The 18791-nt window shown below is 44.6% G+C and overlaps 1 protein-coding gene and 1 non-coding gene across 5 annotated transcripts in view; one reads left to right on the top strand and one right to left on the bottom strand.

Annotated features, from left to right (window-relative positions):
• The window catches only part of TIAM1 (TIAM Rac1 associated GEF 1), a 451658-nt gene that overhangs the window by 198734 nt on the left and 234133 nt on the right, over positions 1 to 18791 (bottom strand). The window contains exon 5 of one of the 4 annotated variants that reach the window (XM_061134344.1): positions 7633 to 7740. The exons of the other annotated variants lie outside the window; for them this stretch is intronic. The gene's annotated coding sequence lies outside the window, so the exon portion shown is untranslated. The remainder of the gene's footprint in view (positions 1 to 7632; positions 7741 to 18791) is intronic. 4 annotated transcript variants of the gene reach the window in all.
• Positions 13062 to 13133, top strand: TRNAC-GCA (transfer RNA cysteine (anticodon GCA)). Its single transcript has one exon. It is a non-coding gene; the product is annotated as a tRNA-Cys (tRNA).

Genomic DNA, 18791 nt, shown 5'->3' with positions numbered 1-18791 from the left:
TGCGGGAGACCTGGGTTCGATCCCTGGGTTGGGAAGATCCCTTGGAGGAGGGCATGGCCACCTACTCCAGTATTCTTCCCTGGAGAATCCCCATGGACAGAGGAACCTAGCCGGCAACAGTCCACGGGGTCACAAAGAGTCAGACACAACTGAGCACGCACGATTATTAAGTCACTAACATGTGACATGTGATGTGCGTGCGCTCAGTCACGCCCAGCTCTCTGTGACCCCAGGGCTGTAGCCCACAGGCTCCTCTGCCCATGGAACTTCCCAGAATACTGGACATTTCCAGTATTTCCCAGTATACTGAATTTCCCAAGAATACTGGAGCAGGTTGCCATTTCCTACTCCAGGGGATCTTCCTGATCCAGGAATCTAACCCACATCTCTTGCACCTCCTGCATTGACAGGTGGGTTCTTTACTACTGTGCCACTTAGAAAGCCCATGTGATATGTAATAGCATGTATTAATAATAGCTAACTCTTTTAAATATTTAATATTTTTATCTATATCTATCCTTAGCACACTCTAAATGCTTTGGTCTCTTGGAGAGTTTAACACTTTAATATCTTCTACAAAAGACCCAGGCACAGAAGTACTCAATTAACTTTCACTGATATTTATTACAATTATATGATTTATGAAGATTATGACGTGGTGTGGCTCAGAAAGAGGGTGCAGGGTGCTGTATGATGAGGGTGGGGTTGCTGCAATGTGTGCAACCAGCTAGGACCAGATGAGCCGGCTGCCAAAGGCTGGGGATGGCGAGATGAGGAGTTTGAACTTGACTCTGTCAATAGTGGGAGTCTCTCTGCTGTAGTCCCCATTAAGAATCTATTGATTCTCAATTTAACACGCTCAGTTATACGGCTTGACAGCCAATAGTAAACGAAAGGCAGAGAGTTGGTGGGGAGGAGGAAGGAGGGACAGAAAACCACAGCAGAAGTGACAGGAGGAAATGAAGCGACTATGAGAAAAACAGTGAGGTTAGCTCCCCGACCTCACCTTTCTCGGCCTTCCAACCTCAATCAACTTCGAAATGACCAAATCCAGCTTAGGAGGAAAAAAAAATTAACTAAAAAGATTCAAACATCTTCAACATACTGTGTTGAAGATGCTGCGAAAAGTATGAAATGTTTTAAATGCTTCCAAAACTATTATTAAAGATGAAAGCTTTGGGATTTATAAGGGGAAAGATCGCCTAGGAGGAAAAACTGCATGACTGGAATTCTACACTCCTGGACAGGAAAGTCTGGCCGGAGTCCTCCTGAAACCCAAGAGACCTGCTTCTCAAAGGAGGAAACGTGCCAATGTGGCCTTCTAACCCTGAAAACTCAGGGCAAAGTGAGGTACAAACATGGATGTCAGGGAATCCTGAAGTCAGCACAGATCCACAGAGGAACCATCTGAAAAACCCAAATCTGATTGTTACTAGATTGCATCATGCATGTTTTTGTTGTTTAGTTGCTCAGTCCTGTCCGACTCTTTGTGATCCCATGGACTATAGCTCTCCAGGCTCCTCTGTCCATGAGATTTCCCAGGCAAGAACACTGGAGTAGGGTGCCATGCCCTCCTCTAGGGGATCTTCCTAACCCAGGGATCGAACCCACATCTCCTACATTGCAGAAGGGTTTTTTTTATTAACCACTGAGCCACCAGGGAGACATCATGCATGACCAGACACTAATTCTGGAACTTTAGGTAAGGTATAAATACACCATAAGGCAAAAAAGGAAAAGTACCCAGTGCAGCACTTTTTTCAATAATAATTCCCTTCTTTGCCATTTGTAGGAAACTCATGAACCCTAAGGAAAAAATGAACCTGGAATTCAGAACAAATACCTAGCTACCAATCCCCTGTCAAGGTCTTCCTAATAGACACACTCACCTTCAGAACCCTTAAGATTAAGTTTATAATATGCAACTGGGGCAGAGATGTTACATGGGTTCCTTTTTCATGTGGGAAGTTAGGAAATGTAGTTTTTCAGCCCAGTCACACCTATATGGGGGCCACATGCCTATGTCATGGCCAGCAGAATACAAATTCCGACAATGCTGGCCACTTCCAGAATCGAGCCCTGACACTTTCATGAGACCCTCATGTCCGCCCCCTTCTCTTCCCTACACACCAAGTGCAGAGCAGCCTGAAAACAAGCAGGTTGAGCAGCCTTGGGTCCTTGCACGATCTTGTAGAGAAAGAGAACCTACAGCAGACCGACAAAGACAATCATAAACCCCCCAGTATACACAGCTGCTTAAATCTGGGGTTGTACATGAAAGGGGTCAGCCTATCTTGATGAAAAGCTGCATTGGGTTAAAGAACTTTGGGGAGAGCCTTCTGGGTGTCCACAAAGCCACCAGCTCCAAAAAACCAAACATCTTGGCAATTTACCATCATGGAGGTTAAATTAATTCCACAGGTTTACAATTGAGACGTACTGGATTCCTGAAGACCCAAAACTCATCAGCTACCTTTCAGAATTAGAAGTTAATCACTTCCACATGGAAACTCCAAGCTACTGCATTCTCTCCTTACAATTTCAGTTCAGTTCAGCGGCTCAGCTGTGTCTGACATTTTGCAACCCCATGGACCACAGCACGCCAGGCCTTCCTATCCATCACCAAACTCATGTCCATTGAGTCAGCGATACTATCCAACCATCTCGTCCTCTGTCGTCCCCTTCTCCTCCCACCTTCAGTCTTTCCCAGCATCAGGGTCTTTTCCAATGAGTCAGTTTTTCGCATCAGGTGGCCAAAGTATTGGAGTTTCAGCTTCAGCATCAGTCCTTCCCCTCAATATTCAGGACTTTAGGATGGACTGGTCGGATCTACTTGCAGTCCAAGGGACTCTCAAGAGTCTTCTCCAACACCACAACTCAAAAGCATCAATTCTTCGGCACTCAGCTTTCTTTATAGACAATTTAGTTGACACCAAAGTGACAAAGCCAAAGAGAGTGATATCGTGAGCACAGCCAGCAACCTTAAAGCAAGGGCTACTCAACAGTGTGGGACGTGAGATGGAAGGAGAATGATATTCACTGGAAGAAAAACCTACTAAAGACAGTATGGCCAACTGTTTCACTTCTGCAGCAAAGTGAGATCTGCATTTTTACACGCGGACATGTAGCTCGGTGACTGGCACAGCTCGATCCCTCTGACAAAGGGCAGCATTCCAGCCTTTCTTTAGAGCAAGAGTCAACGTGTCTTCACAAGTCAGCAACACCTGCATCGGCTTGGCAGGCCTCTCAGCATGTGTAAATAATGAACCGCCATACGCTGAGGCTGGAACCAAGGAGGAAAACCTGGATGTTTGCACTGTTGGGAAATGTTTTCAGACACTGCTTTGTTGACAGAGTAAGAGGAATAGCATCAAAAATTGCTCACTCTGGGGAATTAATATCCTCCAACACGAGAGAGGAGGTACTGAATTGAGTTGCCAGTTTTTTTAAATGGGGAAGGACCCCACCAAGAGAACCAACAATATTAGTAAGAAATATTTTCTCTGATTGTCTAACAACACCACCCAGTGAAAGCTTTGAACATCAAGATGACATCATTCCAAAAATGCTCACTAGGATTTCCTGGGGACTTGAGATAACGATTTTGGCCCAAACAGCCACCGGAGGTGGTTGACCATGACCTTTGACCCAACTTGGTGAGTAATTTCTTAAAAGACTCATCCTCCCACACCTGGATCTATGCGCCTGTTTCAGAACAGGTCCATTTCCATTGCATTGGAATGTATCAGTATTTGAAGGGCAGTCCTTGACTGGGAAGGCAGGAGAGACCCTACTGTGGACCCAGCAGTCTAAAGATCTCTGTCTATCTCTTCGTGCAGAAAGAGAGGACTGAAAAGTGATTGAGAAGCTAGGTTCAAGGGCCAGGAAGACTACAGACTGATTCTCATAACATCACAGAATTTCAAGTTTCCATCTATGAATGAAGCTAAACCACCATCCCACCCCCAAGTGAGGGATGATGATTCAATGTAATAAACGCAAAAGCACATGTTAGGCTTAGAACATAAAAAATTATCAATAAAAGTTATCATCACTAGCATCTACCACTCACCATGTAATGTCAGAGCCCTTGCAAATAGTAGGAAAACTGAGAAATTGCCAGGTGGTATGGGGGTAAATTGGAAAAGACCCTGATGCTGGGAGGGATTGGGGGCAGGAGGAGAAGGGGACAACAGAAGATGAGATGGCTGGATGGCATCACTGACTCAATGGGCATGAGTCTGAGTAAACTCTGGGAGCTGGTGTGGACAGGGAGGCCTGGCGTGCTGTGATTCATGGGGTCGCAAAGAGTCAGACACGACTGAGCGACTGAACTGAACTGACAGGGGTAAATGGACGGGGGAGCCTGGTGGGCTGCTGTCTATGGGGTCACACAGGGTCTCACACAGGGTCAGACACGACTGAAGTGACTTAGCACAAGGGTAAAGAATCTGCCTGCCAATGCAAAAGACACAAGAGACACGGATTCAATTCCTGGGTAGGAAGATTCCCCTGGAGGAAGAACTGGCAACCCACTCCAGCATTCTTGCCTGGGAAATCCCATGGACAGAAGAGCCTGGCAGGCTACAGTCCATGGGGTTGAAAAGAGTCAAACACAACTGAGCATAATGCACACAGTGAGATTTCAGGGCTTCCAAGAAGACCCTCCTTGTTCACAAAATACATTTCCTACCCAGCTGAATAATAACAACAACAACAAAAATCTACAATTAGTTGTTGATTTTTAATTATTTCTCTGAAACACATACCTTTCAGAGAAGTAAGCTTATCAGTATAAAGTGTTCACTGAAGCCACAGATCAGAGGCCCCTTTTACAAACAACAAACCAAAGTCCAGAGGGGTCAACGTTGTTGCCCAAATTCCCGAAAGCAGCTGAGTGGCAATGCCAACGCAGGTCCATGTGACACTAGAGATGTCTTTTCCTATAGAATTCTGCCAGATACTAGTAACAGCAAAGTTTTTATTGCTAGAGAGAGTGAAAGGAAGAAAAGAGAATGTGAAAACATTATGTAAATGGAAGGAATGAACAGGGCAGGGCATGGAAGAGAAAGCAGAGTCAGGAAGCATTTTAATGACGACAGGGCTGCCCTAGAAGAGACAGCTCAGCAATCTTCACAAACCCACATCACGCACAACCTTTAAATTATAGCAGCTACTCACCGACCCGGTGCCAAAAAGAGTATTTATATGCATAGAGTACGTCCTATATATTATTTTCAAAGACACCGCAAGGTTTAATTTAAATCTCCTCGCACTACTCTAAGAGTGGTAGAGAAGCAAGATTTTCATGCATGAATTATCTCTTCCAAGAATTTGAATACATTTATTTGCTTTGAGTATTGCTGATAATTCTGGAAATTCAATAAACTTCTTTAAGATTAACACAGTACCTACAAAAGTACTTCTGAGGGAGAAAAACACCAGGAAAATCACTTAGCTCTTCTTGTGAATTTTTTTTTTTAAACTACATTTACTTTATAACAGAATCTGGCAATTGAGTTTTAATAGTATTCTGAGTTTTCGTGGAGACTCCATCTGGGTTCCAAAAAAATCAACATATGCAACATTTGTAAGTGAACAGAATGTTGATTCAAAATATAAAGAAAGAGGGATTGTTCTCTTAATGTCATTTATGATGAGAGGGGGCTAAATAATTTATACAAAAAAATGGAGTTAAATAGATTTAAAAAAAAATGATTAGACAGATGCTTCTGAAACAAGAGTATTACCACACCCAGAGCACTCTTCTGCTTAGTAAATACAGCCTGAATGGACTGATTCTAAGAAAGTCTAAGGGAAGCATAAAACACAATTCCTTGTGTGCCAACAATTCAACAAGACTCTTGAGAGTCCCTTGGACTGCAAGGAGATCCAACCAGTCCATCCTAAAGCAGGTCAGTCCTGGGTGTTCATTGGAAGAACTAATGTTGAAGCTGAAACTCCAATACTTTGGTCACCTGATGCGAAGAGCTGACTCATTTGAAAAGACCCTGATGCCAGGAAAGATTGAGGACAGGAGAAGAAGGGGACAACAGAGGATGAGATGGATGGATAGCATCACCGACTCAACGGACATGGGTTTGGGTAGACTCTGGCAGTTAGCGATAGACAGGGAGGGCTGGCATGCTGTGGTTCATGGGGTCACAAAGAATCGGACACGACTGAGTGACTGAACTGAACTGAACGATTTAAGTTATGCATTCTGTCTATGTAAACTCATAATCTTCCCAACAATCCTAAAAGAAGGAAATTATCATTATCAGGATCATTTCACAAATGAGAATTACCAAGTTTAGGAATGTTATCTAAAAGTGGAGAAGTAGTGGCCTGGTGGGGATCACACTGATTTTCACTTATCTGGAAAGGAGGAAAACTAAAGAAAAATCACGAGAGCCTTCAAGAGCCAGGTTTAAGCTTATTTTCACAACTGTGAGTAAGTGATGACTTAGGATAGGCTGTTAAGACATTAAAATGTTAGTGGAACCAGTGGACTCTTGGACTATTTTTTAATAAGGAAGAGAAAGGGCCAACAGTCAAAACAGACCATGAAAAGAAAGCATGCATTTCTTTAAATTGCTCCCACTGCCCTGAATATAAAGTCAAACAAGCAGAGCAGACATCAGTTTTCTCAAACGGGGACCCATATTTTTCATCTCAACTCAGTATATGGACATATAGCCTGGTTTCTTTTCCATTCCATTCCATTGATTTGATAATGCTGGCCCCGAACTACTAACGTTATTTCACAAATCCCAAAAGGGTCTCAACCCTCAGTTAAAAATCACTGTCCAGATGGAAGTTACAAGTTTCCACATGAAGTTATTTGTATATTTTTTAAACATTCATGCTTGTAAAGGGCAGGAGTCATACAGTCTTGCTCACTTTAGCAATTTCACATAGGCCTTGGAACCTGACTCAATACAAAGGTGCTCAGCATAGGGTCCCTGGAGAACTTTCAAAGGTCTTTGAACCTTCTGGAATAGAGACAAAACTGTGTGCATGGGCACATCTGCATTTGTATTAAAAGCAGTTCTATGGCTTTTTCCAGTAGTCATGCACGGATGTGAGAGTTGGACCATAAAGAAGGCTGAGTGCCGAAGAACTGATGCTTTCGAACTGTGGTGCTGGAGAAGATTCGAGAGCCCCTTGGACTGCAAGGAGATCCAACCAGTCCATCCTAAAGGAGATCAGTCCTAAATATTCATTGGAAGGACTGATGCTGAAGCTGAAACTCCAATACTTTGACCACCTGATGCAAAGAACTGGCTCATAGGAAAAAACTCTGATGCTGGGAAAGATTGAAGGCAGGAGGAGAAGGGGACGACAGAGGATGAGATGGTTGAATGATATCACCAACTCAATGGACATGAGTTTGAGCAAACTCCTGGTGAGCCTGGTGAAGGACAGGGAAGCCTGATGTGCTGCAGTCCCCGGGGTCACAAAAAGTCAGACACAACTGAGCAACTGAACAACAATGGCTTTCTTACCAGCTTTTCAAATGAGTGGGACCCACAGAAGTTTGTATATGAATGCATTTATTCTGTGAAGATCACTAAACTTGTCAATAAAATCACATACAGTTTCTCCCATAAATAAATAAAATGTACGTACCAGCAGAGCAGATCATCCCCACCAAGACGGCCACGAAATGATGTCACAATAAACAGTAGCCACACAGCAGAACATATATTTCATTCATTTATTCCACAAACTGAGTGCCTACCAAGGAAGATTAACCATATTAAGATTCTGAGTTTTAGTTTAGGAGAGGGGGTGAAACTAGAAGGGCTCTGATCCCCCTGGTGGTATCCTAGTGCTGAGACACTAGGATTCTAACAATCTACAAAATTAGAGACTGTCACCTACATACTGTGGGAGACACGAGTTCGATCCCTGGGTCGGAAAGATCCCCTGGAGTAAGAAATGGCAACCCACACCAGTATTCTTGCTTGGAGAATCCCATGGACAGAGGAGTCTGGCATAGGGTCACAAAGAGTCAGCAACGACTGAGCGTGCACGAACACGTGCACTTACCTACATTTCCTGTCCAACAGACAACCAACCTAATGTTAAGCTAGTTACTTTTAAAATCACTGGCTTTATCATTGCTCACTCCTAGTTTAAAAGCCGAATTACTTTTAGAAAAGGCTTGCACTGATTTAGACAACTGTGAAATGTAGCCAAAGGGGTGTCCACATTTCACAAAGGGGAGTATTTTATGGGGAGTAAACATCTAAATGCCTATTAAATAGACACAAGCATGGCCTTCTATTCACCCTATGGTAGGGGCAGAATTCACCATCTTGCTGAAAATGAATCAAGACTCTGAGTGGCTCACTTTTATCAGATCAAAGGCGATAAAAGAAATGTGTTTTGAAACGACAACAGCATTCAGCTTGGTAGAGCATGTGGGCCATGTCCCTGGAGAGGACCCACGTACAGTAAGCCACAGAAAATCCCCGGTTTTGCTGACCGCTTGGACTGCTCTGGCAGGGGCAGAGTCACTCACTTGGTTTGGGGGAATGAGCCCCGCAGGCCTAACCCAAGTCTGCCTCTGCCCTCTCTCTTGGGATCTTCCAGGCCCATGCAGAACCCAAGGTCTGATCCACTCTGGACTATGTGGCAGGTAATTTTAGTAGAGAGGATGCCTACTGGTGTCAAGGGCTGGGTCTGCATAGGTGGGCGAGTTGTGCCAACTTGATCAGACAACTGTACCACATATTCCTGTTCTCAAGCAGTTCTCAACCAGCAGGGAAACCAAAACATGTAACCACTAACCCTGTTTAAGAGAGGACTTCAGAGAGAAGGCATGTTTCTTGAGGTCAATGCCCAGTCACAGAACAAATGAAAAGGCTGTAGAGTGGAGTTAAGCCAGAACTTGAGCTGTGAACAGCTCCTAGGTCTTTGCACAGAGCATATTTCATTCTATAATTCAAAGTGAATTTCCAGAACAACAAGTATTCAAGTGTGAGTATTATTATGCACCCACTAAGGCTATAAGTTCAGGATGAATTATCAATGGTTAATAGGTGGTCAAGAGACTCAACCCTGGGAATATGCAATAAATATCCATGAACTCAAATGTTCTAAGCAGATTTTCTGTTCTCAACTGCGATTAGCAAGACCTATCAATTTCGTTGTGGAACATTCAAAAAAATTTAACACTTGGGAAATAAATCTTTGGGGCTCTGTGGCTGGAAAGAAAAAGATTCTGTAGATGAATGTTCTTGACATTATTTTATCATTATCTTGACAATGTTTTTAGACAGAAGAAATCTGACTCAGCGTGGATTCTCCCTCAAAATGTTTCCTTTGTGTCTTGATGTTACAAGATGGCCTCTGCGGCTGAACCAAACTTTCTGTGTCTCTAGGGCTTCAGTTTCAACTAACATGGCTTTGCATTATGTGGGTGGGATTTTTTTTTCTGGAGTTCTAATTTCTGCTCTTTTACATGCTAAATGCCCAGATGGCAACATAAGTAAATCCTCCTTAGGAAAGATTAATTGATACACAATAGTAACAATGCATATTCAAAGGTAGCTCAGCTGGTATACAAGTATGTGTTTGTATGAGTCCCGCTTTTCAAATTCTTGGGACACATACCTAGGAGGGGAATGGCTGAGTCATGATAATTTTATGCGTAACAATTTGAGGAAGCAGCAAACATTTTTCCACGGCAGGTGCACCATTTTGTATTCTCAAGAGCAATGTACAAGGTTCCAATTTTTTCACATGGTTCTGATTTCTCCATATACTCACCCTATTTTCCTTTTTTCTCTCCCCAGTTATAGCTACTCTAGTGGGTGGGCAGTGATCTCACTGTGGTTTTGATATACATTTCCCAAATGACTAACGATGCTGAGTATCTTTTCATGAGCTTATTGGTCACATGTAAGTCTTCTTCAGAGAAATGTCTCTTTGTCTTTTTTTATCATTCGGTTTTTTGTTGTTGTCATTGAGTTGTACAATTCAATGCTCAAAGCAAGGCTATTCACAACAGTCAAAGGGTGGGAATATAAATGTCCATTGGCAGATTAATGGACAAACAAATTGTAGCATGTATATACGCTGAAATATTACTCAGCAAAAAAAAAAAAAAAAAAAGAATTTCTGACGCATGCTACAATAGGAACGAACCTTTAAAACGTTATGCCAAGTAAAATATACCAGTCACAAAAGGACAAATATTTCACTTACATGAATGACTAACTATCTGGAATAAGCAAATTTATAGAGACATAATGTAAAATAGAAGTTGGGGGGTGGGGGTATTATTGCTTAGTAAGTACAGAGTTTTTGTTTGGGATGATGAAAAAGCTTTGGGAAAAGATGGTGGTAAAGGTGGCGCTTTCCCTGATAGCTCAGTTGGTAAAGAATCCGCCTGCAATGCAGGAGACCCCGGTTTGAATCCTGGGTGGGGAAGATCCGCTGGAGAAGGGATAGACTACCACTCCAGTGTTCTTGGGCTTCCCTTGTGGCTCAGCTGGTAAAGAATCTGCCTGCAATGTGGGAGACCTGGGTTTGATTCCTGGGTTGGGAGGATCCCCTGGAGAAGGGAAAGGCTACCCACTCCAGTATCCTGGCCTGGAGAATCCCATGGACTGTACAGTTCATGGGGTCGGAAAGCGTCAGAGACAACTGAGCAACTTTCAGTTAAAGGTTATATAACATCGTAAATATACTTAACTTGGCTGAATTGTTCACTTTAAATAGTAACTCTTTTGTTATATCTATTTTACCACAGAAACACGCACACACAAAAAAAATCAGCTCAATTTTGTTCATCTCATGTGTCCAAGTATAATTTGGGGAAAAAAAAGAAATAGTCAAGACATAAAAGAAGGGTGGTTTTAGCCGAGAATGGTGGAGCCAGGGGTTCCTGAGGCATTTGGGAAGAGGAGACAGCATTCAGGTTAGGTGGTATCAAGCTTGTAACACTTAGAGCTCTACCCTGATCCATGTGCTATGTTGTGCAAATCCTTCAGCCTCTCTGAGCCTCCTTAGTTACACAACAGTCAAAGTCGAGGGAGTGGTGGGAATTAACCTCAGATGGTTACTGTAGGATAGAGGAAGAGAGGCCACTAGTCGTGGGGGATCCACTTGCCGCTGCAGGAGATGCAAGAGACACGGGTTCCATCCCTGGGTCGGGAAGATCCCCTGGAGAAGGAAATGGCAACCCACTGCAGTATTCTTGCCTGGAGAATCCCATGGACAGAGGAGTCTGGAGGGCTACAGCCCCTGGGATCCCAAAGAGTCGGACAAGACTCAGCAACTAACACCCAGGAAACCATCTGCCTGAAGTGCCCAATGCAGGCACAGGCCTAGGGAACACTCAGTAAGTTTAGCAGGCCTGCACCCCCTTCCTGAGACCAGTCTTCCCCACGTGACTCGAGCCCAATCTAGACACTGCCCTCTCCACGTTATTCTCTGTGCTCTTCTGTGTCTCTTAAATATTTCATGACAGAATTTTAAAAGCAAGTAAAAATTGCTCCTTATATAACACACTGATGTAACCAAATTGATGGAATTGAGTGTAGGAAAACATTAACCCTCCCTGACATCCTTCAAAAAATCCACTCAGCAGAAGAGGAAAAAAGAAGTCTCAAAGGAAATACGCTACATGTTAATCGTGGGTACCTCTGAAAGCAGGTCAAGGGGTAGGTTTTGATTGTTCCCTGTTTGACTGTCTATATATTACTATTTTTCTGTAATAAATGTGCAAGGAAAAGAGAACAAAAGCCTGGCTCAGAGTTCAACTTCTCTCAAGTCTTCCTTGCCCCTTCTTCCCCTCTGCCGCCAGAGCCCATCACTTACACCCTGTGTATCCCATCCACCTTACCGTGATACGGACTTCCCTGCTGGCTCCGTCAGTTGAAGAATCTGCCTACAGTGGAGGAGACCTGGGTTCAATCTATGGGTCGGGAAGATCCCCTGGAGAAGGAACTGGCTACCAGTCCAGTATTCTTGCCTGGAGACAGAGGAGCCTGGCAGGCTACAGTCCATGGGGTCGTAAAGAGTCAGACACAACTAAGCAATTAACACATCATGATATGGAAGATGGTCCTAGCTCACATTTGCAGGAATTGTCCCAGGGCTGGGCCCTCCTCTGAATCCTGACATGTTAACCCATCGACCACTCACAATAACTGAACAATGCGGGTACCGTTATCCCCCATCTTTCAGGGGAAGAAACTGAAGCACCAAGATCACAGGAGTTTGCCCACAGTCACTCCAGGCATCTGTGACGAAGCTGATTCCGCACCCAGACAGTATGGGTCCTGAACCCACACTCTTTGCCTCGACACTGCCCTCACCTAGATGCATTCCTAGGGCCGTCACTGCCTTTCTCATCCACATGCAATGACTTTCCCGGCTCCTCTGCCGCACAAACAGGAGCTACGGCCGATGAATCTCGACCTACAACATCCATGCCCTACTTACTCGGTTCTACTATTGAACCATCGGCTGAACTAGTCGGTGTTCAATGCCACATCCTAAACCAAATGAAATTCCTAAGTTTCTTACAAATAACACACTACTCCTATTTCCATGAGGGTGGTGAGCAGTCACAGATAATAAGAGCAAAGGGTGACTCATCTGTCCCCCCAAATGATCCCCTCAGCCAGGAAGCAGTTAGCCAAATTTCTCTTCAGGAAACTTGGGTTCCCCAGTAAAGTTCACGTTAGATTACGAGGTGCACTTCTGACCCTCACAGCCAAAAGTAAGGAACATGAGACTAGTCGCAGAGAAGACATGAAAGGTAGTGCTACAGACGCATCACGAGAGGAGACGCAAAACAGGGACCCCACAGAAACTGCACCCCTCATGACATCCACCCACTGCAGTTAATGAAGCTCCACGGGCAGGAAACCGAGGGAACTGGCTGAGAAATGGTTAAATCTGACACAGGTTTAGTCGGAGAGAAAAACAGAAATCTTTTTAAAACCCCAACATTACTCATTTGGTTCCAGCCTAGGAACAGAGAAATGATGACAGCGATAAAGTTGATCATTTGGAGGGACCAACCATAACTCTGGGCTTCCCTTGTAGCTCAGTTGGTAAAGAATCTGCCTGCAATGCAGGAGACCCGGGTTCGATCCCCGGGTTGGGAAGATCCCCTGGAGACGGAAATGGCAAGCCATTCAAGTATTCTTGCCTAGAGAATCCCAGAGACAGAGGAGCCTGGCAGGCTACAGTCCATGGGAGTTGCAAGAGTCGGACACAACTTAGTGACTAAACCACCACCACCAACCTAACTCAGACGGTAAAGAATCTGCCTGCAGTGAGGGAGACCATGGGTCCGATCATGGGTCAGGAATATCTCCTGAAGGAGGGATGTATTCTTGCCTTGAGAATTCCATGGACACAGGAGCCTGGCGGGCTACAGTCCGTGGGGTTGCAGAAGAGTCCGACACGACTGAGTGAGTAGGCACAACCATAACTCAGGGGTCTCCCAGGGGCGCTGACGGTAAAGAATCCACCCGCCAATGCAGGAGACACAGGAGATGTGGATTTGATCGCTGGGAAGATCCCCCAGAGGAGGAAATGGCAACCCACTCCAGTATTCCTGCCTGGGAAATCCCATAGACAGAGGAGCCTGGTGGGCTCTGCAGTCCATAGGGGGCAAAGAGTTGGACATGGCTGAGCGTCTGAGCACAACCGTAACTCAGACACTGGAGAAATGTGGTGGTTTAGTCGCTAAGTTGTGTCCAACTCCTGTGATCCCAGGGACTGTAGCCTGCTAAGCTCCTCTGTCCAAGGGATTGTCCAGGCGACAGTACTGGAGTGGGCTGCCATTTCCCCCTCCAGGGAAATCTTCCTGAACCAGGAATTGAACCCAAGTTTCCTGCACTGCAGGCAGATTCTTTACCAACTGAGCTATGAGGGAAGCCTACCACTCCTCTTAACAGTTCTAGAAGGAAAGTACTTACCCCCAATGAAATGAAACACTCCAAAGCACAGAGATTTTAAGTGACTTATCCAAGGCCACAAGCTAGCAAATGGTAGAACTATGATTTTTATTCTCAGTGTAGCCTTTTTTTCTCTCTTTCAGATAGCTACCTCAGAATTCTAGGATTCCACCTACAGGGCCCTTGACATAGCCATGAGCAAAGAGATTAACGACCCAACTTGAAAGTGTGACGTTTAAACTGAAGGTGAAGATTTTTGCTTATTTTGGCTTCTAAACAATCAAGTGGATTTTTAAGTCATGTCTCTGCTGAAATTACGTATGCATTTAAAAAACATTCCAGTAACATGGACACCAACTAGGGCCCCCACAGCACAAGGAAATCCCAAAACCCCGTATTAAGAATGGATGATCTTTCCGTTACTGTTCCGCCAAAGTAAACAAAGACTACACCAAGACTACAGCAACTAAAGGAAAGAACACAGGCCTTTCCGACAGTTCAAAAGGACTCAAAGACAATCATGGAAACACGTGTTCTTTAAAGGGCCTGCTTTTGGAATTTACTCCAAAGGACCTTCATCTACAATAACACAAATGTTTATCTCTTACCTATGGAAATATGGATCTTTCTACCTTTTTGGTCATAAAAAATGGAAAGAAACCAGGAATCAGCAGGTTGGAGGTATCACATGGAGGGGACATTCAAAGAACCCACACTTCTCAATATTTTTCCATTATATTGTTTATTTCCACATGCAATTCTAAATAAGGCAAGAATATCAGAATGGGTAGCCATTCCCTTTTTCAGGGGATCGTCCCTGACCCAGGGATTGAACCCAGGTTTCCTACATTACAGGCAGATTCTTTACCACTTGAGCCATCAGGGAAGCCAAATAAGGCAAAATTACATTACAAAATCAATAACATATACTTTATAGTTGCATTTTGGAGAAGGAAATGGCAACCCACTCCAGTATTCTTGCCTGGAGAATCCCAGGGACTGAGGAGTCTGGTGGGCTGCCATCTATGGGGTCGCACAGAGTCAGACACAACTGAAGCGACTTAGCAGCAGCAGCAGCAGCATATTGACATTTGGGAATCTTTAAAAATAGAGCTAAAGTTTCTTTTTAAAATAAAAAGGACCAATATATCCAGACAAAACTCTAACCCAAAAAGACACATGTGCGCCTGTGCTCACAGCAGCACATTCATAAAAGCCAAGATACAGAAACAACCTAAAAGGCCACAGACAGACGGATGCACTAAAAGAGATGTGCGCAAATACACAACGGAGCACCGCTCAGCCGCAGAGAACAAAACAGCGCCACGCGCAGCAGCGCGGACGCCGCTAGGGACTGTCGTACCGAGTGGGGTAACGCAGAGACAAATGCCACACAATCATCACTTACACACGGAATCTAAACACGACACAAGTGGACCGATCCACGAAACGGACACAGAATCACAGAGAGCAGACTGGTGGTTGCCAAGGGGAGGAGGCTGAAGTCAGCAGATGTAAGCTTTTATACAGAGAGTGGATAAGCAACAAGGCCCTACTGCATAGCACGGAGAACGGTATCCAGTATTCTGTGAAAACCCATCATGGAAAGAACACACACACACATATGACAGCAGAAATTAATACAACATTGTTAACCAATTATACTTCAATTTTTTTAAATCAAAAAAATAAAGATAAAAATAAAACAACGCCCATCTCTGTGCGTCTGACGGTGCGTCTCACAGCGCTCCCGTGTGCTGTCAAGGCTCGCCTTTTCCACCTGCCATGCAGCGTCCCCTCGTGGAATGACCCCCTCTCTGGCCGTGCCCATGAACACCCTGATCTTGGCAAGAGCCAGATCTTTGCTAACCTCCCGCAGGTTAGCAGCTAAACTCCCCACCCATCGATGACATGACCGTAACAGTCTCCCATTTGTTTTGTTGTTGTTGTTCTGTTCCATCTTTTAAACCAATGTCCTCATTTATCAGGAATGAACTGAAGCAGCTTTTTCTGGAGAAAGACATGGCTCTCTACTGCCTTTCTGCTGACCCAATTCACTTGGGAAACTTTCCGGAGGAAGAAGGCAAAGGTGTGGGGGAATGTCCCAGGCTTCTAAATGAGAATTGCCCATTACCCAGCTGGAAGGCAGCTGACACTGAAAAAGGAAGTGAAGTGAAGTGAAAGTCGCACAGTCGTATCTCTTTGCGACCCCATGGACTATACATTTCATGGAATTCTCCAGGCCAGAATCCCAGAGTGGGTAGCCTTTCCCTTCTCCAGTGGATCTTCCCAACCCAGGGATCGAACTCAGGTCTCCCGCACTGCAGGCGGATTCTTTACCAGCTGAGCCATAAGGGAAGCCCAAGAATACTGGAGTCAGTAGCCTATCCCTTCTCCAGCAGATCTTCCCAACCCAGAAATTGAACCAGGGTCTCCTGCATCACAAGCAGATTCTTTACCAACTGAGCTATCAGGGCACTGATAAAGAAACTCCCTATCTATTAGAATACCAAACCAAAAAGATGCAAAGAAAAGCAGACAACCTTATCAGTCAACTCTACCACGCTTCAGTCCACACTATGAGATTCCAGACAATCCATAATAGGCCATAAGGACACATGAACTAGGATAAAAGTCCTCTGAAATGATAGTACTGAAAAGCTAGGGCAAGTTCCCCACAGCCCCCAGCCTGGAGAAGTGCATGACAACACACTGCCCACCAGGTAATACCTGCCAAGGATTTAAGATGCTAGAGGAAAGGCATTCATGAAATGTAAAATGCCTGTGATTGTTTGGGGTCCAGAGGCTGTCCCTCTAAGTTCTCTGCAGAGGCGACTAAAGCCACGCCCTCTGCCCCTTCCCTACCTTCCAGTGATGGGAGGTTTAACTAAGGTGCACTTGGGGTTTTAAGGTCCCTAAATGAAAAAGGGACCAGATGTGAAAGTTATTATCATTCTGTTCAAAGTACATGAGTAAACTAACTGTGGACAAGTTCACCACATGCCACTTGAAATGGACTAACAAGGGCCCAATATAAAAAGATTTAGTGTGGGATTTTTGAAAGAGATCCTCCAATGTTCTGGGCCATGAAGAGGAAGGTAACACACACAACAAGTGGCTCACCTTTTTAAGACCCAAAACATGATCAGACGGAACCAAAAAGGGGTGTGTGAACTGGAAAGGCGAGTCGAACCTGATTACAGGCAAGAAAGGGGCTCTCAGAGCAAACAAGAGCTAAAGTAGGGAGGAGGAGTTTTCTGTTTTGAAGGTAAATGAAACATCAGACTGCAGAGAACCCTAAATGATCCTCGAATATTTCTCGGGCGCTCTGGAACTCATCATCAGCTAACTAGCCTGGCACAATGAAAATCCTTCTTCTCGTCGACTATAAAGAAAGATATCTGCACCTAGAGAAGCAGAAAAAACTTATTCATAGAGACCCCACAGGACCAATGGGATCGGGGATTGTGTGGGCCGTCACAAAGTCTCATCACTGTTCAGACATCAGGATTATTGGCCACAAAGGTGAAGAGAAGGCTCCTGACTCACCCTCAACACTGCAGGCAGAAGGAGCCTTTTAAAACCTCCATCAGGGACAACCACTGGGGGTCTGGTGGTTATGACTCCCAACTCCCAATGCAGGGAGCCTAGGCTTGGTCCCTGGTCAGGGAACTAGATCCCACATGCCATAACTGAGAGCCTGCTTGCCTGAGACTCCCTCCTTGCTCTCTCCAGCCAGGCCCCAGGGGCCTGGACCCTCTACCTGGATCACTCCCCACTTGTTAACAAAAGATCTCACTCTCACCCCCTCAACAACTTTGCTCCAAAGTTATCCATGCACGGAATTCCCTGGCTGCCCCGTGGTTAGGAGTCTGCACAACTGCTGCGGGAGACACAGGTTCAGTCCCTGGTCCAGGAACTAAGACCTCTCATGGCATGTGACACAGCCAAATTAAAACAAAACAAAGTCACCCATGCAGTGGGTTGGTGTTATTTAGTTGCTAAGTCGTATCTGACTCTTTTGTGACCCCATGGACTGTAGCCCGCCAGGCTCCTCTTTCCATGGGATTTCCCAGGCAAGAGTACTGGAGTGGATTGCCATTCTCTTCTCCAGGTGATTTTCCAGAACCAGGGATGCAACCCATGTCTCCTGCTTGGCAGGCAGATTCTTTGCCACTGAGCCACGTGAAATGTACACTGTCATGTAATTACCATTAAAACGATCATTCCGAACAGCTTCACTGCCCTTAAAATCCTATGCTTTACCAATCCGTCAATGCCTCCCTTCCCCAAGCTCCTAGCAACCAACAGTCCTTTTACTGTCTCCACGGTTTTGCCTTTCTCGGCAAGTTATACAGTTGGACTCATACAGTATGGAACTTGTTTAGATTAGCTTCTTTCACTCGGTAAGTTTCCTCCATGTCCTTCATGGCTTGAAAGATAGTTTTTAGCCCTGAATAATATCCCATTGTCTAGATATTCCACGGTTTATTTACCCATTCACCAACTTGGTGAATTTATTTACCCATTCACCATTTTGGTGGCTTCCAAGTTTTGGCAATTGTGAATAAAGCTGCCACAAGACATCCACGCACAGAGATTTTGAGTGGATGCTTGTATGGTTTTAATAGCATCTTACGAGGAGAGAAATGTAAAGTACAACCTTCATGAGCTGAAGACAAAATAGGCTTCACACTCTCTAAGGAAGTCCCTCTTTCTAAGAATATTTCTGAGAAGTTAAATTTGTCAAAGAAGGCTGGTTTTAGTTTTATACACACATGAATCCAATTCCAACACTACGGTTTTTTCATGCACTTCAAATGGATCATAAACTCTGAAACATCATACAGGTTTTAAATA

This window comes from Dama dama, chromosome 31 (assembly GCF_033118175.1).
Source record: "Dama dama isolate Ldn47 chromosome 31, ASM3311817v1, whole genome shotgun sequence".
Lineage (NCBI taxonomy): Eukaryota > Metazoa > Chordata > Mammalia > Artiodactyla > Cervidae > Dama > Dama dama.
Note: the sequence above shows the minus strand (reverse complement) of the source record. Positions and strands in the feature narration are given on the sequence as shown.